The 26,917-nt window shown below is 36.6% G+C and overlaps 9 non-coding genes across 9 annotated transcripts; all 9 read right to left on the reverse strand.

Annotated features, from left to right (window-relative positions):
• Positions 1-10,783: 10,783 nt before the first annotated feature.
• Positions 10,784-10,857, reverse strand: TRNAN-GUU (transfer RNA asparagine (anticodon GUU)). The gene has a single exon. It is a non-coding gene; the product is annotated as a tRNA-Asn (tRNA).
• A 2,464-nt stretch (positions 10,858-13,321) lies between these two features.
• TRNAN-GUU (transfer RNA asparagine (anticodon GUU)) lies at positions 13,322-13,395 on the reverse strand. Its single transcript has one exon. It is a non-coding gene; the product is annotated as a tRNA-Asn (tRNA).
• A 1,832-nt stretch (positions 13,396-15,227) lies between these two features.
• TRNAN-GUU (transfer RNA asparagine (anticodon GUU)) lies at positions 15,228-15,301 on the reverse strand. Its single transcript has one exon. It is a non-coding gene; the product is annotated as a tRNA-Asn (tRNA).
• A 1,510-nt stretch (positions 15,302-16,811) lies between these two features.
• TRNAN-GUU (transfer RNA asparagine (anticodon GUU)) lies at positions 16,812-16,885 on the reverse strand. Its single transcript has one exon. It is a non-coding gene; the product is annotated as a tRNA-Asn (tRNA).
• Positions 16,886-18,712: 1,827 nt separating this feature from the next.
• Positions 18,713-18,786, reverse strand: TRNAN-GUU (transfer RNA asparagine (anticodon GUU)). The gene has a single exon. It is a non-coding gene; the product is annotated as a tRNA-Asn (tRNA).
• An 885-nt stretch (positions 18,787-19,671) lies between these two features.
• Positions 19,672-19,745, reverse strand: TRNAN-GUU (transfer RNA asparagine (anticodon GUU)). The gene has a single exon. It is a non-coding gene; the product is annotated as a tRNA-Asn (tRNA).
• An 881-nt stretch (positions 19,746-20,626) lies between these two features.
• On the reverse strand, positions 20,627-20,700 carry TRNAN-GUU (transfer RNA asparagine (anticodon GUU)). The gene has a single exon. It is a non-coding gene; the product is annotated as a tRNA-Asn (tRNA).
• Positions 20,701-23,334: 2,634 nt separating this feature from the next.
• TRNAN-GUU (transfer RNA asparagine (anticodon GUU)) lies at positions 23,335-23,408 on the reverse strand. Its single transcript has one exon. It is a non-coding gene; the product is annotated as a tRNA-Asn (tRNA).
• A 2,777-nt stretch (positions 23,409-26,185) lies between these two features.
• On the reverse strand, positions 26,186-26,259 carry TRNAN-GUU (transfer RNA asparagine (anticodon GUU)). Its single transcript has one exon. It is a non-coding gene; the product is annotated as a tRNA-Asn (tRNA).
• Positions 26,260-26,917: the final 658 nt, after the last annotated feature.

Raw genomic sequence — 26,917 nt, forward strand, 5'->3', positions numbered from 1 at the left:
CTATTTTATCCTTAATATTTTTCGCCCTTCTGTAAACAAATTTGGGATTGCTGTTTACATATTTTTTCAAGAGGGGATCATTTGTAAGGATTTGCCAATGTTTTTTAATTATATTTTCTAATTGTTTATATTGGCTAGTATACTGGGTGATGAAGGCTACATCCATATTTTTTTCTTTAGGTCTTACAGAAATCGGATGTCCATCTCTCCCAGAGAGGAGGGTCCTTCCTCTATTTTTAGCTTTAGCAACCATAGATCCATCGTAACCTTTACTCAAAAATTGGTTTTCCAGGCCCTCTGCCTGTATATCATACACTTCCAGATCTGTGCAGTTGCGACTGATCCGCTGAAATTGGCTATTGGGCACACTCTTTAGCCAATTTAGATGGTGGTTGCTATCAGCCCCTATGAAGGAATTGCAATCTGTTGCTTTGATAAAATTCTTAGATTTTAGCATATCACCTTCTACATAGAATGTAACGTCCAAAAAATCAATGGATTGTTTACTGATATTAAATGACAATTTAATGTTGTATTGGTTGTCATTAAGATGGTCACAAAAAAGTTTTAGCGATTCATCATCACCCTGCCACACCATCACCACATCGTCAATATAGCGACGCCAGAGCACCAGACTGGCACCATATGGGTGTCCTGCCCATACCGATTCTGCCTCCCACCATGCCATAAATAAGTTGGCATAGCTAGGTGCCAGTCTGGTGCCCATAGCGGTGCCTGTGAGTTGCAGGTAATAAGTCCCCTCAAACCAAAAGTAGTTGTTGGTAAGAATGAGAGTGATCCCCTCCAACACAAATTTCTTTTTATCGTCAGGGACTTCTTCTTTTTCAAGGAAATAAGACACAGCTTTTAATCCTAATTCATGGCTAATAATTGTGTACAATGAAGTCACATCTGAAGTGACTAGGATGAAGTCTGGTTGCCACACCACCTCTTTCATAATATCAAGTGTGGCTATGGTATCCTTCAGATATGACTTATTAGCCTGTGCCAGGGGTTGCAGTATGTTATCAAGATAATGGGATAAATTAGACAGTATGGAGTTGGTGCCCGCCACAATGAGACTATCCAACTAGAGGATTCCCTAGGGAAAAATAAAATTTATAACCTTAGTGATTACACCCTCAGTGAGGATGAGAGAAAGGTCCTTGAAAAGGGACTTAAGTTTGCCCCGGACAACAAAATAAATGATTTTGAAGTCTTTATTGATCTTCAAAAATTCGTCAGGAAACTGACATTAAAAAGATTTTTTGAGGATAAAGAAACTATAGATCCCCCAATTTCAGAACCTAACGGTGAGAATTTTTCAGTTTTTCGGAAGAAATCCACATTTTTTCCGAAGCATAAAAAGGGATGCTTCGTTGAAACCTTTGAGCGTTTAGTAAAGGAAGATCTTGAAAAGAGTGAATTTAAATTCAATAAGAGAACGAATACCACCAAAAACGAGAGAATGGCCATAAAAGCCCTCAAAGAAAATGTGGATATTGTAATAAAACCCGCTGACAAAGGGGGCAGTATTGTTATTCTCAATACTACAGACTATAATGGTGAAATCATTAGACAGTTGGAGGATAGATCAACATATAAAAAACTAAGGGGAGACCCTACCGAAACAATAGCTAAAAAACTTGATGTATTCTTGCAACTGTATACCAACAAAGGAGTTATTGATGAAAAGGTAAAGGAGTATATTCGGATTGAGAATCCATCTAAGCCGGTGATATACATTTTACCGAAGGTGCACAAGTGCCAAGAAAAGCCACCAGGCCGCCCTATTGTGGCGGGCACCAACTCCATACTGTCTAATTTATCCCATTATCTTGATAACATACTGCAACCCCTGGCACAGGCTAATAAGTCATATCTGAAGGATACCATAGCCACACTTGATATTATGAAAGAGGTGGTGTGGCAACCAGACTTCATCCTAGTCACTTCAGATGTGACTTCATTGTACACAATTATTAGCCATGAATTAGGATTAAAAGCTGTGTCTTATTTCCTTGAAAAAGAAGAAGTCCCTGACGATAAAAAGAAATTTGTGTTGGAGGGGATCACTCTCATTCTTACCAACAACTACTTTTGGTTTGAGGGGACTTATTACCTGCAACTCACAGGCACCGCTATGGGCACCAGACTGGCACCTAGCTATGCCAACTTATTTATGGCATGGTGGGAGGCAGAATCGGTATGGGCAGGACACCCATATGGTGCCAGTCTGGTGCTCTGGCGTCGCTATATTGACGATGTGGTGATGGTGTGGCAGGGTGATGATGAATCGCTAAAACTTTTTTGTGACCATCTTAATGACAACCAATACAACATTAAATTGTCATTTAATATCAGTAAACAATCCATTGATTTTTTGGACGTTACATTCTATGTAGAAGGTGATATGCTAAAATCTAAGAATTTTATCAAAGCAACAGATTGCAATTCCTTCATAGGGGCTGATAGCAACCACCATCTAAATTGGCTAAAGAGTGTGCCCAATAGCCAATTTCAGCGGATCAGTCGCAACTGCACAGATCTGGAAGTGTATGATATACAGGCAGAGGGCCTGGAAAATCAATTTTTGAGTAAAGGTTACGATGGATCTATGGTTGCTAAAGCTAAAAATAGAGGAAGGACCCTCCTCTCTGGGAGAGATGGACATCCGATTTCTGTAAGACCTAAAGAAAAAAATATGGATGTAGCCTTCATCACCCAGTATACTAGCCAATATAAACAATTAGAAAATATAATTAAAAAACATTGGCAAATCCTTACAAATGATCCCCTCTTGAAAAAATATGTAAACAGCAATCCCAAATTTGTTTACAGAAGGGCGAAAAATATTAAGGATAAAATAGTCAGCAGTGCCATAAACACTCCAGCACCCTATAATCCTATAAAATCAAAGGGATTTTATCGGTGCGGCACTTGCAGCCTTTGTCGCCTATGTAAAAGTCCAGCATCTGTGATTCATGAATATCAATCTAAAGCAACGGGCAGGATTTATAATATAGATGAATTTATTTCCTGCAACAGTAACTACTGCATTTACTTATTGGAATGTAACTGTTCAAAACAGTATGTGGGCAAGACCAAACGGGTACTAAAAGTGAGGATGGCCGAACACGTCCGTAACATTAAAAAGGGTCTTGAATCCCACAATGTATCGGCCCATTTCAAGCAACTTCATGGATGCGATATTTCACAATTAAGATCATTCTGTGGGATACGCACAGTAAAGACACATTGGCGTGTCAATAATAGGGATCAAAGATTGTCACAGCTTGAAATGAGATCTATCTATGAGTTGAAAACCCTTGAACCCAGGGGGATCAACGTAGATTTTGAACTGAAGTGTTTTTTGTGATTATCTGTTCTCTGTTTTGCTGCCAATATACTTATATATACATATGAATTTACTCTTGCGTGTTTTGATTTAATACTAATCATTGCCTCTTTCTTCTATGTTTGTCTGTGATCAAATTCACTAAAAATCAACGCGGAAGCGTTACCATGGTGATTGAAATGCATCCAACAGAATACGAGCAGATTGAGTCTTATAACAGCGATACATCACTTCCGTTTGCGTTCCAAGATGAAAGGTGCGCTCCACAACAACGGAAGAGTAGTAATACATCACTTCCGTCTGCATCTCAAGGGGAAGGTGTGTTTCGCTTCCGTTTGCGTTCCAAAGGAAAGGGGCGCCTCATAGAAGAACAGCGCTACACATCTCCCGTCTTCCGCTTTGCGTTCCATACACAGCGGAACGTCACATCCGGCTACCAAACAGGACGTAGGATAATGGCGATAACGTCATATCCGGTAACCGTGTACCACTACCATTAAGGATAACCGGAAAAACCGGCTCTGGATACGTATTCTGTGATCATCATATATCAAAAAGGACTCAGTTGCTTTGCTTATATGCATGTTCATCTGTTCTTTATCATTGTCTTATCTTGAATATTAGTGAATAGCATTGTCTTATTGTATTATACAGGGAATTTTTAATGAAATCCATGACTGGTTTTTACTATGTTTCTGTTTTATGCAAATGAGGACAGGTATATATACCTGGTCCCACTCTCCTTCCTCCATACCTTGAAAAAGGGCCCTAGGTGAGGCCCGAAACGCGTTGGCTGGAGGAACTGAGCCTAGGCACCTGTTTGGGATTCCAGTGTCACTTTTTTTCATCTTGAAGACACCTACCTTCTCCTCGTTACCCGGGTGAGGTGAGGGTGGTCGGACGCAGTTCCGGTGGATCCCATCTAAGTGCCTTTTTATCTCTTTTTTATACATTTTTTATTGTCATTACCTGTCGTGATTGGAATAAAAGCACCTTTTTTCACTGACTCGTGATTGGTGATAATTGGACCCTTCTGAAGCAAGACGACAGGGAAAAGAAACCTTTCCATGCATATAGGGCATTGACCCAAGGTGAGCTCTGATCCAATTGAAAACATTGAGGCTGAATACCCTTTGGATTAAAGATACCTTTATATGCCCATAGGGCACGGCAGAGAGGTCAGTTACAGGGGGCTATACCCCCATTGTTGGCATTTCTCTGACCCTTCGCCCAAGCCCTCTGATTATTCCATCAGGTGGACATCTACATATAATTAGTAGATTATCATATTCAGACAGCGCAAGTGTACTCGCCCTCTTGTGTATTTGTTATGTTTTAACTTGTCTACCTAAGGTTCTTCAAAATATGATCACACGGTCAAAAATATCCCTGGGTGGGATTAAACCACAATTCTTTGAGATAGAAACCAAATGTGCTGACTAATTGTTCCAAGTCAACAAAATAAGACTAGATTCAAATTAGTACCATAAAAAAATTCCTAGACATAGATTTAATAGTCATTATTTTAAAGAGCTTTTGTAAGATTCTTTATCTACTGAAGAACAGAGGAGAAACATTGGTACTTTCTGATGAAGAGTGAAGCTTTCAGGAGCTTCTGTGACTTAAGATCAGGAACACTATACCACAAGAGGTGATTTAATGTTTTAACTTGTCAACATCTAGTTCTCCAAAATGTGACCAAAAAGTCAATTACGTCCCTGGGTGGGATTGAACCACCAACCTTTCGGTTAACCGCCGAACGCGCTAACCGATTGCGCCACAGAGACCCCTCTAAATTTGTATCAAATTAGTGATCTAAAAATGATTTATTGAAATATGTGTAAAAGGCCAACATTTGGAGATCTTTTGTAAAACTCTTCCTCCATTGAAGAACAAAAAAAACAAATTGGTACTTTCTTGTCAAGAGGTAAGCTTTCAGGAGCTGAAGCTGTTTATATGATTAGCAGAGTGGCGCAGCAGAAGCGTGCTGAGCCCATAACCCAGAGGTCGATGGATCGAAACCATCCTCTGCTATCTTTGTTTTTTTATAATTATTTGTTGATTAAACCAATACAAAACTGAGATTAATATTTTGGCTCAGTTCTATCTTTTTTATTATGTTAAAAAAGAGATTTAGTAAAACTGTTCATCCATTAAAGAACAAAGAAACACATTGGTACAAACACTAAAATGTGCTTCAATTGTTTCCTAAAAACTTACCTAATTAACTACTTTTAAGAGGAATTGTATCAGAGAAGTCTAGATATACTGCATAACAAGAGGTGGTTTTATGTTTTAACTTGTCTACCTAAGGTTCTTCAAAATATGATCACAAGGTCAAAAATATCCCTTGGTGGGATTAAACCACAAACCTTTGAGATAGAAACCAAATGTGCTGACTGATTGTTCCAAGTCAACAAAATAAGACTAGATTCAAGTTAGTACCATAAAAAAATTCCTAGACATAGATTTAATAGTCATTATTTTAAAGAGCTTTTGTAAGATTCTTTATCTACTGAAGAACAGAGGAGAAACATTGGTACTTTCTGATGAAGAGTGAAGCTTTCAGGAGCTTCTGTGACTTAAGATCAGGAGCACTATACCACAAGAGGTGATTTAATGTTTTAACTTGTCAACATCTAGTTCTCCAAAATGTGACCAAAAAGTCGATTACGTCCCTGGGTGGGATTGAACCACCAACCTTTCGGTTAACAGCCGAACGCGCTAACCGATTGTGCCACAAAGACCCCTCTAAAGTTGTATCAAATTAGTGATCTAAAAATGATTTATTGAAATATGTGTAAAAGGCCAACATCTGGAGATCTTTTGTAAAACTCTTCCTCCATTGAAGAACAAAAAAACAAATTGGTACTTTCTTGTCAAGAGGTAAGCTTTCAGGAGCTGAAGCTGTTTATATGATTAGCAGAGTGGCGCAGCAGAAGCGTGCTGGGCCCATAACCCAGAGGTCGATGGATCGAAACCATCCTCTGCTATCTTTGTTTTTTTATAATTATTTGTTGATTAAACCAATACAAAACTGAGATTAATATTTTGGCTCAGTTCTATCTTTTTTATTATGTTAAAAAAGAGATTTAGTAAAACTGTTCATCCATTAAAGAACAAAGAAACACATTGGTACAAACACTAAAATGTGCTTCAATTGTTTCCTAAAAACTTACCTAATTAACTACTTTTAAGAGGAATTGTATCAGAGAAGTCTAGATATACTGCATAACAAGAGGTGGTTTTATGTTTTAACTTGTCTACCTAAGGTTCTTCAAAATATGATCACAAGGTCAAAAATATCCCTTGGTGGGATTAAACCACAAACCTTTGAGATAGAAACCAAATGTGCTGACTGATTGTTCCAAGTCAACAAAATAAGACTAGATTCAAGTTAGTACCATAAAAAAATTCCTAGACATAGATTTAATAGTCATTATTTTAAAGAGCTTTTGTAAGATTCTTTATCTACTGAAGAACAGAGGAGAAACATTGGTACTTTCTGATGAAGAGTGAAGCTTTCAGGAGCTTCTGTGACTTAAGATCAGGAGCACTATACCACAAGAGGTGATTTAATGTTTTAACTTGTCAACATCTAGTTCTCCAAAATGTGACCAAAAAGTCGATTACGTCCCTGGGTGGGATTGAACCACCAACCTTTCGGTTAACAGCCGAACGCGCTAACCGATTGTGCCACAAAGACCCCTCTAAAGTTGTATCAAATTAGTGATCTAAAAATGATTTATTGAAATATGTGTAAAAGGCCAACATCTGGAGATCTTTTGTAAAACTCTTCCTCCATTGAAGAACAAAAAAACAAATTGGTACTTTCTTGTCAAGAGGTAAGCTTTCAGGAGCTGAAGCTGTTTATATGATTAGCAGAGTGGCGCAGCAGAAGCGTGCTGGGCCCATAACCCAGAGGTCGATGGATCGAAACCATCCTCTGCTATCTTTGTTTTTTTATAATTATTTGTTGATTAAACCAATACAAAACTGAGATTAATATTTTGGCTCAGTTCTATCTTTTTTATTATGATAAAAAAGAGATTTAGTAAAACTGTTCATCCATTAAAGAACAAAGAAACACATTGGTACAAACACTAAAATGTGCTTCAATGGTTTCCTAAAAAACTTACCTAATTAACTACTTTTAAGAGGAATTGTATCAGAGAAGTCTAGATATACTGCATAACAAGAGGTGGTTTTATGTTTTAACTTGTCTACCTAAGGTTCTTCAAAATATGATCACAAGGTCAAAAATATCCCTGGGTGGGATTAAACCACAAACCTTTTAGTTAGAAACCAAATGTGCTGACTGATTGTTCCAAGTCAACAAAATAAGACTAGATTCAAGTTAGTACCATAAAAAAATTCCTAGACATAGATTTAATAGTCATTATTTTAAAGAGCTTTTGTAAGATTCTTTATCTACTGAAGAACAGAGGAGAAACATTGGTACTTTCTGATGAAGAGTGAAGCTTTCAGGAGCTTCTGTGACTTAAGATCAGGAACACTATACCACAAGAGGTGATTTAATGTTTTAACTTGTCAACATCTAGTTCTCCAAAATGTGACAAAAAAGTCGATTACGTCCCTGGGTGGGATTGAACCACCAACCTTTCGGTTAACAGCCGAACGCGCCACAGAGACCCCTCTAAAGTTGTATCAAATTAGTGATCTAAAAATGATTTATTGAAATATGTGTAAAAGGCCAACATCTGGAGATTTTTTGTAAAACTCTTCCTCCATTGAAGAACAAAAAAACAAATTGGTACTTTCTTGTCAAGAGGTAAGCTTTCAGGAGCTGAAGCTGTTTATATGATTAGCAGAGTGGCGCAGCGGAAGCGTGCTGGGCCCATAACCCAGAGGTCGATGGATCGAAACCATCCTCTGCTATCTTTGTTTTTTTATAATTATTTGTTGATTAAACCAATACAAAACTGAGATTAATATTTTGGCTCAGTTCTATCTTTTTTATTATGTTAAAAAAAGAGATTTAGTAAAACTGTTCATCCATTAAAGAACAAAGAAACACATTGGTACAAACACTAAAATGTGCTTCAATGGTTTCCTAAAAACTTACGTAATTAACTACTTTTAAGAGGAATTGTATCAGAGAAGTCTAGATATACTACATAACAAGAGGTGGTTTTATGTTTTAACTTGTCTACCTAAGGTTCTTCAAAATATGATCACACGGTCAAAAATATCCCTGGGTGGGATTAAACCACAAACCTTTGAGATAGAAACCAAATGTGCTGACTGATTGTTCCAAGTCAACAAAATAAGACTAGATTCAAGTTAGTACCATAAAAAAATTCCTAGACATAGATTTAATAGTCATTATTTTAAAGAGCTTTTGTAAGATTCTTTATCTACTGAAGAACAGAGGAGAAACATTGGTACTTTCTGATGAAGAGTGAAGCTTTCAGGAGCTTCTGTGACTTAAGATCAGGAACACTATACCACAAGAGGTGATTTAATGTTTTAACTTGTCAACATCTAGTTCTCCAAAATGTGACCAAAAAGTCGATTACGTCCCTGGGTGGGATTGAACCACCAACCTTTCGGTTAACAGCCGAACGCGCCACAGAGACCCCTCTAAAGTTGTATCAAATTAGTGATCTAAAAATGATTTATTGAAATATGTGTAAAAGGCCAACATCTGGAGATCTTTTGTAAAACTCTTCCTCCATTGAAGAACAAAAAAACAAATTGTTACTTTCTTGTCAAGAGGTAAGCTTTCAGGAGCTGAAGCTGTTTATATGATTAGCAGAGTGGCGCAGCGGAAGCGTGCTGGGCCCATAACCCAGAGGTCGATGGATCGAAACCATCCTCTGCTATCTTATTTTTTTTATAATTATTTGTTGATTAAACCAATACAAAACTGAGATTAATATTTTGGCTCAGTTCTGTCTTTTTTTATGTTAAAAAAGAGATTTAGTAAAACTGTTCATCCATTAAAGAACAAAGAAACAAATTGGTACAAACATTAAAATGTGCTTCAATGGTTTCCTAAAAACTTACCTAATTAACTACTTTTAAGAGGAATTGTATCAGAGAAGTCTAGATATACTGCATAACAAGAGGTGGTTTTATGTTTTAACTTGTCTACCTAAGGTTCTTCAAAATATGATCACACGGTCAAAAATATCCCTGGGTGGGATTAAACCACAAACCTTTGAGATAGAAACCAAATGTGCTGACTGATTGTTCCAAGTCAACAAAATAAGACTAGATTCAAGTTAGTACCATAAAAAATTCCTAGACATTGATTTAATAGTCATTATTTTAAAGAGCTTTTGTAAGATTCTTTATCTACTGAAGAACAGAGGAGAAACATTGGTACTTTCTGATGAAGAGTGAAGCTTTCAGGAGCTTCTGTGACTTAAGATCAGGAACACTATACTACAAGAGGTGATTTAATGTTTTAACTTGTCAACATCTAGTTCTCCAAAATGTGACCAAAAAGTCGATTACGTCCCTGGGCTGTTCGGTTAACAGCCGAACGCGCTAACCGATTGCGCCACAGAGACCCCTCTACAGTTGTATCAAATTAGTGATCTAAAAATGATTTATTGAAATATGTGTAAAAGGCCAACATCTGGAGATCTTTTGTAAAACTCTTCCTCCATTGAAGAACAAAAAAACAAATTGGTACTTTCTTGTCAAGAGGTAAGCTTTCAGGAGCTTAAGCTGTTTATATGATTAGCAGAGTGGCGCAGCGGAAGCGTGCTGGGCCCATAACCCAGAGGTCGATGGATCGAAACCATCCTCTGCTATCTTTGTTTTTTTATAATTATTTGTTGATTAAACCAATACAAAACTGAGATTAATATTTTGGCTCAGTTCTATCTTTTTTATTATGTTAAAAAAGAGATTTAGTAAAACTGTTCATCCATTAAAGAACAAAGAAACACATTGGTACAAACACTAAAATGTGCTTCAATGGTTTCCTAAAAAACTTACCTAATTAACTACTTTTAAGAGGAATTGTATCAGAGAAGTCTAGATATACTGCATAACAAGAGGTGGTTTTATGTTTTAACTTGTCTACCTAAGGTTCTTCAAAATATGATCACAAGGTCAAAAATATCCCTGGGTGGGATTAAACCACAAACCTTTGAGATAGAAACCAAATGTGCTGACTGATTGTTCCAAGTCAACAAAATAAGACTAGATTCAAGTTAGTACCATAAAAAAATTCCTAGACATAGATTTAATAGTCATTATTTTAAAGAGCTTTTGTAAGATTATTTATCTACTGAAGAACAGAGGAGAAACATTGGTACTTTCTGATGAAGAGTGAAGCTTTCAGGAGCTTCTGTGACTTAAGATCAGGAACACTATACCACAAGAGGTGATTTAATGTTTTAACTTGTCAACATCTAGTTCTCCAAAATGTGACCAAAAAGTCAATTACGTCCCTGGGTGGGATTGAACCACCAACCTTGCGGTTAACAGCCGAACGCGCTAACCAATTGCGCCACAGAGACCCCTCTAAAGTTGTTTCAAATTAGTGATCTAAAAATGATTTATTGAAATATGTGTAAAAGGCCAACATCTGGAGATCTTTTGTAAAACTCTTCCTCCGTTGAAGAACAAAAAAACAAATTGGTACTTTATTGTCAAGAGGTAAGCTTTCAGGAGCTGAAGCTGTTTATATGATTAGCAGAGTGGCGCAGCGGAAGCGTGCTGGGCCCATAACCCAGAGGTCGATGGATCGAAACCATCCTCTGCTATCTTTATTTTTTTGTAATTATTTGTTGATTAAACCAATACAAAACTGAGATTAATATTTTGGCTCAGTTCTATCTTTTTTATTATGTTAAAAAAGAGATTTAGTACAACTGTTCATCCATTAAAGAACAAAGAAACACATTGGTACAAACACTAAAATGTTCTTCAATGGTTTCCTAAAAACTTACCTAATTAACTACTTTTAAGAGGAATTGTATCAGAGAAGTATAGATATACTGCATAACAAGAGGTGGTTTTACGTTTTAACTTGTCTACCTAAGGTTCTTCAAAATATGATCACAAGGTCAAAAATATCCCTGGGTGGGATTAAACCACAAACCTTTGAGATAGAAACCAAATGTGCTGACTGTTTGTTCCAAGTCAACAAAATAAGACTAGATTCAAGTTAGTACCATAAAAAAATTCCTAGACATAGATTTAATAGTCATTATTTTAAAGAGCTTTTGTAAGATTCTTTATCTACTGAAGAACAGAGGAGAAACATTGGTACTTTCTGATGAAGAGTGAAGCTTTCAGGAGCTTCTGTGGGTACTTGTGAGTTATCCGGGCTGCCGATTTCTAAATCGGGTCGGATCGGGCACATCGCATCGCATCGCATGCGACCATCGGATGCGATGCGATGCGATGACCCGATTTTTCCATAGGAATCAATGTTAAAATGGACTGAGTCCATTTTAACATGGAATTCAATGGGAAAAAGGGGTCCTTTTCATACCCCTACTATCCAAGTGGAAATGGAGTTGGATATAAACCTGTGGCGAGCGTAGCGAGCCACCGAGCCCGAAGCGTGGCGAGCGTAGCGAGCCCCGCGAGGGGACACAGAATACCGTCCCCTCGCGGGGCTCGCTTCGCTCGCCACGCTTCGGGCTCGGTGGCTCGCTACGCTCGCCACAGGTTTATATCCAACTCCATGCCCACTTGGATAGTAGGGGTATGAAAAGGACCCCTTTTTCCCATTGAATTCCATGTTAAAATGGACTCAGTCCATTTTAACATTGATTCCTATGGAAAAATCGGGTCATCGCATCCGATGATCGCATGCGATGCGATGTGATATCGCATCGCATCGCATCTGATTGTATGCCTTAACTTAAGGCATACAATCAAAAAATCGGCAGCCCGGATAACTCACAAGTACCCTTCTGTGACTTAAGATCAGGAACACTATACCACAAGAGGTGATTTAATGTTTTAACTTGTCAACATCTAGTTCTCCAAAATGTGACCAAAAAGTCGATTACGTCACTGGGTGGGATTGAACCACCAACCTTTCGGTTAACAGCCGAACGCGCTAACCGATTGCGCCACCGAGACCCCTCTAAAGTTGTATCAAATTAGTGATCTAAAAATGATTTATTGAAATATGTGTAAAAGGCCAACATCTGGAGATCTTTTGTAAAACTCTTCCTCCATTGAAGAACAAAAAAACAAATTGGTACTTTCTTGTCAAGAGGTAAGATTTCAGGAGCTGAAGCTGTTTATATGATTAGCAGAGTGGCGCAGCGGAAGCGTGCTGGGCCCATAACCCAGAGGTCGATGGATCGAAACCATCCTCTGCTATCTTTGTTTTTTTATAATTATTTGTTGATTAAACCAATACAAAACTGAGATTAATATTTTGGCTCAGTTCTATCTTTTTTATTATGTTAAAAAAGAGATTTAGTAAAACTGTTCATCCATTAAAGAACAAAGAAACACATTGGTACAAACACTAAAATGTGCTTCAATGGTTTCCTAAAAACTTACCTAATTAACTACTTTTAAGAGGAATTGTATCAGAGAAGTCTAGATATACTGCATAACAAGAGGTGGTTTTATGTTTTAACTTGTCTACCTAAGGTTCTTCAAAATATGATCACACGGTCAAAAATATCCCTGGGTGGGATTAAACCACAATTCTTTGAGATAGAAACCAAATGTGCTGACTGATTGTTCCAAGTCAACAAAATAAGACTAGATTCAAATTAGTACCATAAAAAAATTCCTAGACATAGATTTAATAGTCATTATTTTAAAGAGCTTTTGTAAGATTCTTTATCTACTGAAGAACAGAGGAGAAACATTGGTACTTTCTGATGAAGAGTGAAGCTTTCAGGAGCTTCTGTGACTTAAGATCAGGAACACTATACCACAAGAGGTGATTTAATGTTTTAACTTGTCAACATCTAGTTCTCCAAAATGTGACCAAAAAGTCAATTACGTCCCTGGGTGGGATTGAACCACCAACCTTTCGGTTAACAGCCGAACGCGCTAACCGATTGCGCCACAGAGACCCCTCTAAATTTGTATCAAATTAGTGATCTAAAAATGATTTATTGAAATATGTGTAAAAGGCCAACATTTGGAGATCTTTTGTAAAACTCTTCCTCCATTGAAGAACAAAAAAAACAAATTGGTACTTTCTTGTCAAGAGGTAAGCTTTCAGGAGCTGAAGCTGTTTATATGATTAGCAGAGTGCCGCAGCGGAAGCGTGTTGGGCCCATAACCCAGAGGTCGATGGATCGAAACCATCCTCTGCTATCTTTGTTTTTTTATAATTATTTGTTGATTAAACCAATACAAAACTGAGATTAATATTTTGGCTCAGTTCTATCTTTTTTATTATGTTAAAAAAGAGATTTAGTAAAACTGTTCATCCATTAAAGAACAAAGAAACACATTGGTACAAACACTAAAATGTGCTTCAATGGTTTCCTAAAAACTTACCTAATTAACTACTTTTAAGAGGAATTGTATCAGAGAAGTCTAGATATACTGCATAACAAGAGGTGGTTTTATGTTTTAACTTGTCTACCTAAGGTTCTTCAAAATATGATCACAAGGTCAAAAATATCCCTTGGTGGGATTAAACCACAAACCTTTGAGATAGAAACCAAATGTGCTGACTGATTGTTCCAAGTCAACAAAATAAGACTAGATTCAAGTTAGTACCATAAAAAAATTCCTAGACATAGATTTAATAGTCATTATTTTAAAGAGCTTTTGTAAGATTATTTATTTACTGAAGAAGAGAGGAGAAACATTGGTACTTTCTGATGAAGAGTAAAGCTTTCAGGAGCTTCTGTGACTTAAGATCAGGAACACTATACCACAAGAGGTGATTTAATGTTTTAACTTGTCAACATCTAGTTCTCCAAAATGTGACAAAAAATCGATTACGTCCCTGGGTGGGATTGAACCACCAACCTTTCGGTTAACAGCCGAACGCGCCACAGAGACCCCTCTAAAGTTGTATCAAATTAGTGATCTAAAAATGATTTATTGAAATATGTGTAAAAGGCCAACATCTGGAGATCTTTTGTAAAACTCTTCCTCCATTGAAGAACAAAAAAACAAATTGGTACTTTCTTGTCAAGAGGTAAGCTTTCAGGAGCTGAAGCTGTTTATATGATTAGCAGAGTGGCGCAGCGGAAGCGTGCTGGGCCCATAACCCAGAGGTCGATGGATCGAAACCATCCTCTGCTATCTTATTTTTTTTATAATTATTTGTTGATTAAACCAATACAAAACTGAGATTAATATTTTGGCTCAGTTCTATCTTTTTTATTATGTTAAAAAAGAGATTTAGTAAAACTGTTCATCCATTAAAGAACAAAGAAACACATTGGTACAAACACTAAAATGTGCTTCAATGGTTTCCTAAAAAACTTACGTAATTAACTACTTTTAAGAGGAATTGTATCAGAGAAGTCTAGATATACTGCATAACAAGAGGTGGTTTTATGTTTTAACTTGTCTACCTAAGGTTCTTCAAAATATGATCACAAGGTCAAAAATATCCCTGGGTGGGATTAAACCACAAACCTTTGAGATAGAAACCAAATGTGCTGACTGATTGTTCCAAGTCAACAAAATAAGACTAGATTCAAGTTAGTACCATAAAAAAATTCCTAGACATAGATTTAATAGTCATTATTTTAAAGAGCTTTTGTAAGATTATTTATCTACTGAAGAACAGAGGAGAAACATTGGTACTTTCTGATGAAGAGTGAAGCTTTCAGGAGCTTCTGTGACTTAAGATCAGGAACACTATACCACAAGAGGTGATTTAATGTTTTAACTTGTCAACATCTAGTTCTCCAAAATGTGACCAAAAAGTCAATTACGTCCCTGGGTGGGATTGAACCACCAACCTTGCGGTTAACAGCCGAACGCGCTAACCAATTGCGCCACAGAGACCCCTCTAAAGTTGTTTCAAATTAGTGATCTAAAAATGATTTATTGAAATATGTGTAAAAGGCCAACATCTGGAGATCTTTTGTAAAACTCTTCCTCCGTTGAAGAACAAAAAAACAAATTGGTACTTTATTGTCAAGAGGTAAGCTTTCAGGAGCTGAAGCTGTTTATATGATTAGCAGAGTGGCGCAGCGGAAGCGTGCTGGGCCCATAACCCAGAGGTCGATGGATCGAAACCATCCTCTGCTATCTTTATTTTTTTGTAATTATTTGTTGATTAAACCAATACAAAACTGAGATTAATATTTTGGCTCAGTTCTATCTTTTTTATTATGTTAAAAAAGAGATTTAGTACAACTGTTCATCCATTAAAGAACAAAGAAACACATTGGTACAAACACTAAAATGTTCTTCAATGGTTTCCTAAAAACTTACCTAATTAACTACTTTTAAGAGGAATTGTATCAGAGAAGTATAGATATACTGCATAACAAGAGGTGGTTTTACGTTTTAACTTGTCTACCTAAGGTTCTTCAAAATATGATCACAAGGTCAAAAATATCCCTGGGTGGGATTAAACCACAAACCTTTGAGATAGAAACCAAATGTGCTGACTGTTTGTTCCAAGTCAACAAAATAAGACTAGATTCAAGTTAGTACCATAAAAAAATTCCTAGACATAGATTTAATAGTCATTATTTTAAAGAGCTTTTGTAAGATTCTTTATCTACTGAAGAACAGAGGAGAAACATTGGTACTTTCTGATGAAGAGTGAAGCTTTCAGGAGCTTCTGTGGGTACTTGTGAGTTATCCGGGCTGCCGATTTCTAAATCGGGTCGGATCGGGCACATCGCATCGCATCGCATGCGACCATCGGATGCGATGCGATGCGATGCGATGACCCGATTTTTCCATAGGAATCAATGTTAAAATGGACTGAGTCCATTTTAACATGGAATTCAATGGGAAAAAGGGGTCCTTTTCATACCCCTACTATCCAAGTGGAAATGGAGTTGGATATAAACCTGTGGCGAGCGTAGCGAGCCACCGAGCCCGAAGCGTGGCGAGCGTAGCGAGCCCCGCGAGGGGACACAGAATACCGTCCCCTCGCGGGGCTCGCTTCGCTCGCCACGCTTCGGGCTCGGTGGCTCGCTACGCTCGCCACAGGTTTATATCCAACTCCATGCCCACTTGGATAGTAGGGGTATGAAAAGGACCCCTTTTTCCCATTGAATTCCATGTTAAAATGGACTCAGTCCATTTTAACATTGATTCCTATGGAAAAATCGGGTCATCGCATCCGATGATCGCATGCGATGCGATGTGATATCGCATCGCATCGCATCTGATTGTATGCCTTAACTTAAGGCATACAATCAAAAAATCGGCAGCCCGGATAACTCACAAGTACCCTTCTGTGACTTAAGATCAGGAACACTATACCACAAGAGGTGATTTAATGTTTTAACTTGTCAACATCTAGTTCTCCAAAATGTGACCAAAAAGTCGATTACGTCCCTGGGTGGGATTGAACCACCAACCTTTCGGTTAACAGCCGAACGCGCTAACCAATTGCGCCACAGAGACCACTCTAAAGTTGTATCAAATTAGTGATCTAAAAATGATTTATTGAAATATGTGTAAAAGGCCAACATCTGGAGATCTTTTGTAAAACTCTTCCTCCATTGAAGAACAAAAAAACAAATTGGTACTTTCTTGTCAAGAGGTAAGCTTTCAGGAGCTGAAGCTGTTTATATGATTAGCAGAGTGGCGCAGCGGAAGCGTGCTGGGCCCATAACCCAGAGGTCGATGGATCGAAACCATCCTCTGCTATCTTTGTTTTTTTATAATTATTTGTTGATTAAACCAATACAAAACTGAGATTAATATTTTGGCTCAGTTCTATCTTTTTTATTATGTTAAAAAAGAGATTTAGTAAAACTGTTCATCCATTAAAGAACAAAGAAACACATTGGTACAAACACTAAAATGTGCTTCAATGGTTTCCTAAAAACTTACCTAATTAACTACTTTTAAGAGGAATTGTATCAGAGAAGTCTAGATATACTGCATAACAAGAGGTGGTTTTATGTTTTAACTTGTCTACCTAAGGTTCTTCAAAATATGATCACAAGGTCAAAAATATCCCTTGGTGGGATTAAACCACAAACCTTTGAGATAGAAACAAAATGTGCTGACTGATTGTTCCAAGTCAACAAAATAAGACTAGATTCAAGTTAGTACCATAAAAAAATTCCTAGACATAGATTTAATAGTCATTATTTTAAAGAGCTTTTGTAAGATTCTTTATCTACTGAAGAACAGAGGAGAAACATTGGTACTTTCTGATGAAGAGTGAAGCTTTCTGGAGCTTCTGTGACTTAAGATCAGGAACACTATACCACAAGAGGTGATTTAATGTTTTAACTTGTCAACATCTAGTTCTCCAAAATGTGACCAAAAAGTCAATTACGTCCCTGGGTGGGATTGAACCACCAACCTTTCGGTTAACAGCCGAACGCGCCACAGAGACCCCTCTAAAGTTGTATCAAATTAGTGATCTAAAAATGATTTATTGAAATATGTGTAAAAGGCCAACATCTGGAGATCTTTTGTAAAACTCTTCCTCCATTGAAGAACAAAAAAACAAATTGGTACTTTCTTGTCAAGAGGTAAGCTTTCAGGAGCTGAAACTGTTTATATGATTAGCAGAGTGGCGCAGCGGAAGCGTGCTGGGCCCATAACCCAGAGGTCGATGGATCGAAACCACCCTCTGCTATCTTTGTTTTTTTATAATTATTTGTTGATTAAACCAATACAAAACTGAGATTAATATTTTGGCTCAGTTCTATCTTTTTTATTATGTTAAAAAAGAGATTTAGTAAAACTGTTCATCCATTAAAGAACAAAGAAACACATTGGTACAAACACTAAAATGTGCTTCAATGGTTTCCTAAAAACTTACCTAATTAACTACTTTTAAGAGGAATTGTATCAGAGAAGTCTAGATATACTGCATAACAAGAGGTGGTTTTATGTTTTAACTTGTCTACCTAAGGTTCTTCAAAATATGATCACAAGGTCAAAAATATCCCTGGGTGGGATTAAACCACAAACCTTTGAGAAACCAAATGTGCTGACTGATTGTTCCAAGTCAACAAAATAAGACTAGATTCAAGTTAGTACCATAAAAAAATTCCTAGACATAGATTTAATCGTCATTATTTTAAAGAGCTTTTGTAAGATTCTTTATCTACTGAAGAACAGAGGAGAAACATTGGTACTTTCTGATGAAGAGTGAAGCTTTCTGGAGCTTCTGTGACTTAAGATCAGGAACACTATACCACAAGAGGTGATTTAATGTTTTAACTTGTCAACATCTAGTTCTCCAAAATGTGACCAAAAAGTCGATTACGTCCCTGGGTGGGATTGAACCACCAACCTTTCGGTTAACAGCCGAACGCGCTAACCGATTGCGCCACAGAGACCCCTCTAAAGTTTTATCAAATTAGTGATCTAAAAATGATTTATTGAAATATGTGTAAAATGCCAACATCTGGAGATCTTTTGTAAAACTCTTCCTCCGTTGAAGAACAAAAAAATAATTTGGTACTTTCTTGTCAAGAGGTAAGCTTTCAGGAGCTGAAGCTGTTTATATGATTAGCAGAGTGGCGCAGCGGAAGCGTGCTGGGCCCATAACCCAGAGGTCGATGAATCGAAACCATCCTCTGCTATCTTTGTTTTTTTATAATTATTTGTTGATTAAACCAATACAAAACTGAGATTAATATTTTGGCTCAGTTCTATCTTTTTTATTATGTTAAAAAAGAGATTTAGTAAAACTGTTCATCCATTAAAGAACAAAGAAACACATTGGTACAAACACTAAAATGTGCTTCAATGGTTTCCTAAAAACTTACCTAATTAACTACTTTTAAGAGGAATTGTATCAGAGAAGTCTAGATATACTGCATAACAAGAGGTGGTTTTATGTTTTAACTTGTCTACCTAAGGTTCTTCAAAATATGATCACACGGTCAAAAATATCCCTGGGTGGGATTAAACCACAAACCTTTGAGATAGAAACCAAATGTGCTGACTGATTTTTCCAAGTCAACAAAATAAGACTAGATTCAAGTTAGTACCATAAAAAAATTCCTAGACATAGATTTAATAGTCATTATTTTAAAGAGCTTTTGTAAGATTCTTTATCTACTGAAGAACAGAGGAGAAACATTGGTACTTTCTGATGAAGAGTGAAGCTTTCAGGAGCTTCTGTGACTTAAGATCAGGAACACTATACCACAAGAGGTGATTTAATGTTTTAACTTGTAAACATCTAGTTCTCCAAAATGTGACCAAAAAGTCGATTACGTCCCTGGGTGGGATTGAACCACCAACCTTTCGGTTAACAGCCGAACGCGCTAACCGATTGCGCCACAGAGACCCCTCTAAAGTTGTATCAAATTAGTGATCTAAAAATGATTTATTGAAATATGTATAAAATGCCAACATCTGGAGATCTTTTGTAAAACTCTTCCTCCGTTGAAGAACAAAAAAACAAATTGGTACTTTCTTGTCAAGAGGTAAGCTTTCAGGAGCTGAAGCTTTTTATATGATTAGCAGAGTGGCGCAGCGGAAGCGTGCTGGGCCCATAACCCAGAGGTCGATGGATCGAAACCACCCTCTGCTATCTTTGTTTTTTTATAATTATTTGTTGATTAAACCAATACAAAACTGAGATTAATATTTTGGCTCAGTTCTATCTTTTTTATTATGTTAAAAAAGAGATTTAGTAAAACTGTTCATCCATTAAAGAACAAAGAAACACATTGGTACAAACACTAAAATGTGCTTCAATGGTTTCCTAAAAACTTACCTAATTAACTACTTTTAAGAGGAATTGTATCAGAGAAGTCTAGATATACTGCATAACAAGAGGTGGTTTTATGTTTTAACTTGTCTACCTAAGGTTCTTCAAAATATGATCACAAGGTCAAAAATATCCCTGGGTGGGATTAAACCACAAACCTTTGAGAAACCAAATGTGCTGACTGATTGTTCCAAGTCAACAAAATAAGACTAGATTCAAGTTAGTACCATAAAAAAATTCCTAGACATAGATTTAATAGTCATTATTTTAAAGAGCTTTTGTAAGATTCTTTATCTACTGAAGAACAGAGGAGAAACATTGGTACTTTCTGATGAAGAGTGAAGCTTTCTGAAGCTTCTGTGACTTAAGATCAGGAACACTATACCACAAGAGGTGATTTAATGTTTTAACTTGTCAACATCTAGTTCTCCAAAATGTGACCAAAAAGTCGATTACGTCCCTGGGTGGGATTGAACCACCAACCTTTCGGTTAACAGCCGAACGCGCTAACCGATTGCGCCACAGAGACCCCTCTAAAGTTGTATCAAATTAGTGATCTAAAAATGATTTATTGAAATATGTGTAAAAGGCCAACATCTGGAGATCTTTTGTAAAACTCTTCCTCCATTGAAGAACAAAAAAACAAATTGATACTTTCTTGTCAAGAGGTAAGCTTTCAGGAGCTGAAGCTGTTTATATGATTAGCAGAGTGGCGCAGCGGAAGCGTGCTGGGCCCATAACCCAGAGGTCGATGGATCAAAACCATTCTATGCTATATTTGTTTTTTTATAATTATTTGTTGATTAAACCAATACAAAACTGAGATTAATATTTTGGCTCAGTTTTATCTTTTTTATTATGTTAAAAAAGAGATTTAGTAAAACTGTTCATCCATTAAAGAACAAAGAAACACATTGGTACAAACACTAAAATGTGCTTCAATGGTTTCCTAAAAACTTACCTAATTAATTACTTTTAAGAGGAATTGTATCAGAGAAGTCTAGATATACTGCATAACAAGAGGTGGTTTTATGTGTTATACTGCATAACAAGAGGTGGTTTTAACTTGTCTACCTAAGGTTCTTCAAAATATGATCACAAGGTCAAAAATATCCCTGGTTGGGATTAAACCACAAACCTTTGAGATAGAAACCAAATGTGCTGACTGTTTGTTCCAAGTCAACAAAATAAGACTAGATTCAAGTTAGTACCATAAAAAAATTCCTAGACATAGATTTAATAGTCATTATTTTAAAGAGCTTTTGTAAGATTCTTTATCTACTGAAGAACAGAGGAGAAACATTGGTACTTTCTGATGAAGAGTGAAGCTTTCAGGAGCTTCTGTGACTTAAGATCAGGAACACTATACCACAAGAGGTGATTTAATGTTTTAACTTGTCAACATCTAGTTCTCCAAAATGTGACCAAAAGGTCGATTATGTCCCTGGGTGGGATTGAACCACCAACCTTTCGGTTAACAGCTGAACGCGCTAACCTATTGCGCCACAGAGACCCCTCTAAAGTTGTATCAAATTAGTGATCTAAAAATGATTTATTGAAATATGTGTAAAAGGCCAACATCTGGAGATCTTTTGTAAAACTCTTCCTCCATTGAAGAACAAAAAAACAAATTGGTACTTTCTTGTCAAGAGGTAAGCTTTCAGGAGCTGAAGCTGTTTATATGATTAGCAGAGTGGCGCAGCGGAAGCGTGCTGGGCCCATAACCCAGAGGTCGATGGATCGAAACCATCCTCTGCTATCTTTGTTTTTTTATAATTATTTGTTGATTAAACCAATACAAAACTGAGATTAATATTTTGGCTCAGTTCTATCTTTTTTATTATGTTAAAAAAGAGATTTAGTAAAACTGTTCATCCATTAAAGAACAAAGAAACACATTGGTACAAACACTAAAATGTGCTTCAATGGTTTCCTAAAAACTTACGTAATTAACTACTTTTAAGAGGAATTGTATCAGAGAAGTCTAGATATACTGCATGCCAGGAGGTGGTTTTATGTTTTAACTTGTCTACCTAAGGTTCTTCAAAATATGATCACACGGTCAAAAATATCCCTGGGTGGGATTAAACCACAAACCTTTGAGATAGAAACCAAATGTGCTGACTGATTGTTCCAAGTCAACAAAATAAGACTAGATTCAAGTTAGTACCATAAAAAAATTCCTAGACATAGATTTAATAGTCATTATTTTAAAGAGCTTTTGTAAGATTCTTTATCTACTGAAGAACAGAGGAGAAACATTGGTACTTTCTGATGAAGAGTGAAGCTTTCAGGAGCTTCTGTGACTTAAGATCAGGAACACTATACCACAAGAGGTGATTTAATGTTTTAACTTGTCAACATCTAGTTCTCCAAAATGTGACCAAAAAGTCAATTACGTCCCTGGGTGGGATTGAACCACCAACCTTTCGGTTAACACCCGAACGCGCTAACCGATTGCGCCACAGAGACCCCTCTAAAGTTGCATCAAATTAGTGATCTAAAAATGATTTATTGAAATATGTGTAAAAGGCCAACATCTGGAGATCTTTTGTAAAACTCTTCCTCCATTGAAGAACAAAAAAACAAATTGGTACTTTCTTGTCAAGAGGTAAGCTTTCAGGAGCTGAAGCTGTTTATATGATTAGCAGAGTGGCGCAGCGGAAGCATGCTGGGCCCATAACCCAGAGGTCGATTGATCGAAACCATCCTCTGCTATCTTTGTTTTTTTATAATTATTTGTTGATTAAACCAATACAAAACTGAGATTAATATTTTGGCTCAGTTCTATCTTTTTTATTATGTTAAAAAAGAGATTGAGTAAAGATCAAAAATATCCCTGGGTGGGATTAAACCACAAACCTTTGAGATAGAAACCAAATGTGCTGACTGATTGTTCCAAGTCAACAAAATAAGACTAGATTCAAGTTAGTACCATAAAAAAATTCATAGACATAGATTTAATAGTCATTATTTTAAAGAGCTTTTGTAAGATTCTTTATCTACTGAAGAACAGAGGAGAAACATTGGTACTTTCTGATGAAGAGTGAAGCTTTCAGGAGCTTCTGTGACTTAAGATCAGGAACACTATACCACAAGAGGTGATTTAATGTTTTAACTCGTCAACATCTAGTTCTCCAAAATGTGACCAAAAAGTCGATTACGTCCCTGGGTGGGATTGAACCACCAACCTTTCGGTTAACAGCCGAACGCGCTTACCGATTGCGCCACAGAGACCCCTCTAAAGTTGTATCAAATTAGTGATCTAAAAATGATTTATTGAAATATGTGTAAAATACAACATCTGGAGATCTTTTGTAAAACTCTTCCTCCGTTGAAGAACAAAAAAACAAATTGGTACTTTCTTGTCAAGAGGTAAGCTTTCAGGAGCTGAAGCTGTTTATATGATTAGCAGAGTGGCGCAGCGGAAGCGTGCTGGGCCCATAACCCAGAGGTCGATGGATCGAAACCATCCTCTGCTATCTTTGTTTTTTTATAATTATTTGTTGATTAAACCAATACAAAACTGAGATTAATATTTTGGCTCAGTTTTATCTTTTTTATTATGTTAAAAAAGAGATTTAGTAAAACTGTTCATCCATTAAAGAACAAAGAAACACATTGGTACAAACACTAAAATGTGCTTCAATGGTTTCCTAAAAACTTACCTAATTAACTACTTTTAAGAGGAATTGTATCAGAGAAGTCTAGATATACTGCATAACAAGAGGTGGTTTTATGTTTTAACTTGTCTACCTAAGGTTCTTCAAAATATGATCACAAGGTCAAAAATATCCCTTGGTGGGATTAAACCACAAACCTTTGAGATAGAAACCAAATGTGCTGACTGATTGTTCCAAGTCAACAAAATAAGACTAGATTCAAGTTAGTACCATAAAAAAATTCCTAGACATAGATTTAATAGTCATTATTTTAAAGAGCTTTTGTAAGATTCTTTATCTACTGAAGAACAGAGGAGAAACATTGGTACTTTCTGATGAAGAGTGAAGCTTTCAGGAGCTTCTGTGACTTAATATCAGGAACACTATACCACAAGAGGTGATTTAATGTTTTAACTTGTCAACATCTAGTTCTCCAAAATGTGACCAAAAAGTCGATTACGTCCCTGGGTGGGATTGAACCACCAAGCTTTCGGTTAACAGCCGAACGCGCCACAGAGACCCCTCTAAAGTTGTATCAAATTAGTGATCTAAAAATGATTTATTGAAATATGTGTAAAAGGCCAACATCTGGAGATCTTTTGTAAAACTATTCCTCCATTGAAGAACAAAAAAACAAATTGGTACTTTCTTGTCAAGAGGAAAGCTTTCAGGAGCTGAAGCTGTTTGTATGATTAGCAGAGTGGCACAGCGGAAGCGTGCTGGGCCCATAACACAGAGGTCGATGGATTGAAACCATCCTCTGCTATCTTTGTTTTTTTATAATTATTTGTTGATTAAACCAATACAAAACTGAGATTAATATTTTGGCTCAGTTCTATCTTTTTTATTATGTTAAAAAAGAGATTTAGTAAAACTGTTCATCCATTAAAGAACAAAGAAACACATTGGTAGAAACACTAAAATGTGCTTCAATGGTTTCCTAAAAACTTACGTAATTAACAACTTTTAAGAGGAATTGTATCAGAGAAGTCTAGATATACTGCATAACAAGAGGTGGTTTTATGTTTTAACTTGTCTACCTAAGGTTCTTCAAAATATGATCACACGGTCAAAAATATCCCTGGGTGGGATTAAACCACAAACCTTTGAGATATAAACCAAATGTGCTGACTGATTGTTCCAAGTCAACAAAATAAGACTAGATTCAAGTTAGTACCATAAAAAAATTCCTAGACATAGATTTAATAGTCATTATTTTAAAGAGCTTTTGTAAGATTCTTTATCTACTGAAGAACAGAGGAGAAACATTGGTACTTTCTGATGAAGAGTGAAGCTTTCAGGAGCTTCTGTGACTTAAGATCAGGAACACTATACCACAAGAGGTGATTTAATGTTTTAACTTGTCAACATCTAGTTCTCCAAAATGTGACCAAAAAGTCGATTACGTCCCTGGGTGGTATTGAACCACCAACCTTTCGGTTAACAGCCGAACGCGCCACAGAGACCCCTCTAAAGTTGTATCAAATTAGTGATCTAAAAATGATTTATTGAAATATGTGTAAAAGGCCAACATCTGGAGATCTTTTGTAAAACTCTTCCTCCATTGAAGAACAAAAAAAACAAATTGGTACTTTCTTGTCTAGAGGTAAGCTTTCAGGAGCTGAAGCTGTTTATATGATTAGCAGAGTGGCGCAGCGGAAGCGTGCTGGGCCCATAACCCAGAGGTCGATGGATCGAAACCATCCTCTGCTATCTTTGTTTTTTTATAATTATTTGTTGATTAAACCAATACAAAACTGAGATTAATATTTTGGCTCAGTTCTATCTTTTTTATTATGTTAAAAAAGAGATTTAGTAAAACTGTTCATCCATTAAAGAACAAAGAAACACATTGGTACAAACACTAAAATGTGCTTCAATGGTTTCCTAAAAACTTACCTAATTAACTACTTTTAAGAGGAATTGTATCAGAGAAGTCTAGATATACTGCATGACAGGAGGTGGTTTTATGTTTTAACTTGTCTACCTAAGGTTCTTCAAAATATGATCACACGGTCAAAAATATCCCTGGGTGGGATTAAACCACAAACCTTTGAGATAGAAACCAAATGTGCTGACTGATTGTTCCAAGTCAACAAAATAAGACTAGATTCAAGTTAGTACCATAAAAAAATTCCTAGACATAGATTTAATAGTCATTATTTTAAAGAGCTTTTGTAAGATTCTTTATCTACTGAAGAACAGAGGAGAAACATTGGTACTTTCTGATGAAGAGTGAAGCTTTCAGGAGCTTCTGTGACTTAAGATCAGGAACACTATACCACAAGAGGTGATTTAATGTTTTAACTTGTCAACATCTAGTTCTCCAAAATGTGACCAAAAAGTCGATTACGTCCCTGGGTGGGATTGAACCACCAACCTTTCGGTTAACAGCCGAACGCGCTAACCGATTGCGCCACAGAGACCCCTCTAAAGTTGCATCAAATTAGTGATCTAAAAATGATTTATTGAAATATGTGTAAAAGGCCAACATCTGGAGATCTTTTGTAAAACTCTTCCTCCATTGAAGAACAAAAAAACAAATTGGTACTTTCTTGTCAAGAGGTAAGCTTTCAGGAGCTGAAGCTGTTTATATGATTAGCAGAGTGGCGCAGCGTAAGCGTGCTGGGCCCATAACCCAGAGGTCGATTGATCGAAACCATCCTCTGCTATCTTTGTTTTTTTATAATTATTTGTTGATTAAACCAATACAAAACTGAGATTAATATTTTGGCTCAGTTCTATCTTTTTTATTATGTTAAAAAAGAGATTTAGTAAAGATCAAAAATATCCCTGGGTGGGATTAAACCACAAACCTTTGAGATAGAAACCAAATGTGCTGACTGATTGTTCCAAGTCAACAAAATAAGACTAGATTCAAGTTAGTACCATAAAAAAATTCCTAGACATAGATTTAATAGTCATTATTTTAAAGAGCTTTTGTAAGATTCTTTATCTACTGAAGAACAGAGGAGAAACATTGGTACTTTCTGATGAAGAGTGAAGCTTTCAGGAGCTTCTGTGACTTAAGATCAGGAACACTATACCACAAGAGGTGATTTAATGTTTTAACTCGTCAACATC

This window comes from Crinia signifera, chromosome 3 (assembly GCF_055691185.1).
Source record: "Crinia signifera chromosome 3, ASM5569118v1, whole genome shotgun sequence".
Lineage (NCBI taxonomy): Eukaryota > Metazoa > Chordata > Amphibia > Anura > Myobatrachidae > Crinia > Crinia signifera.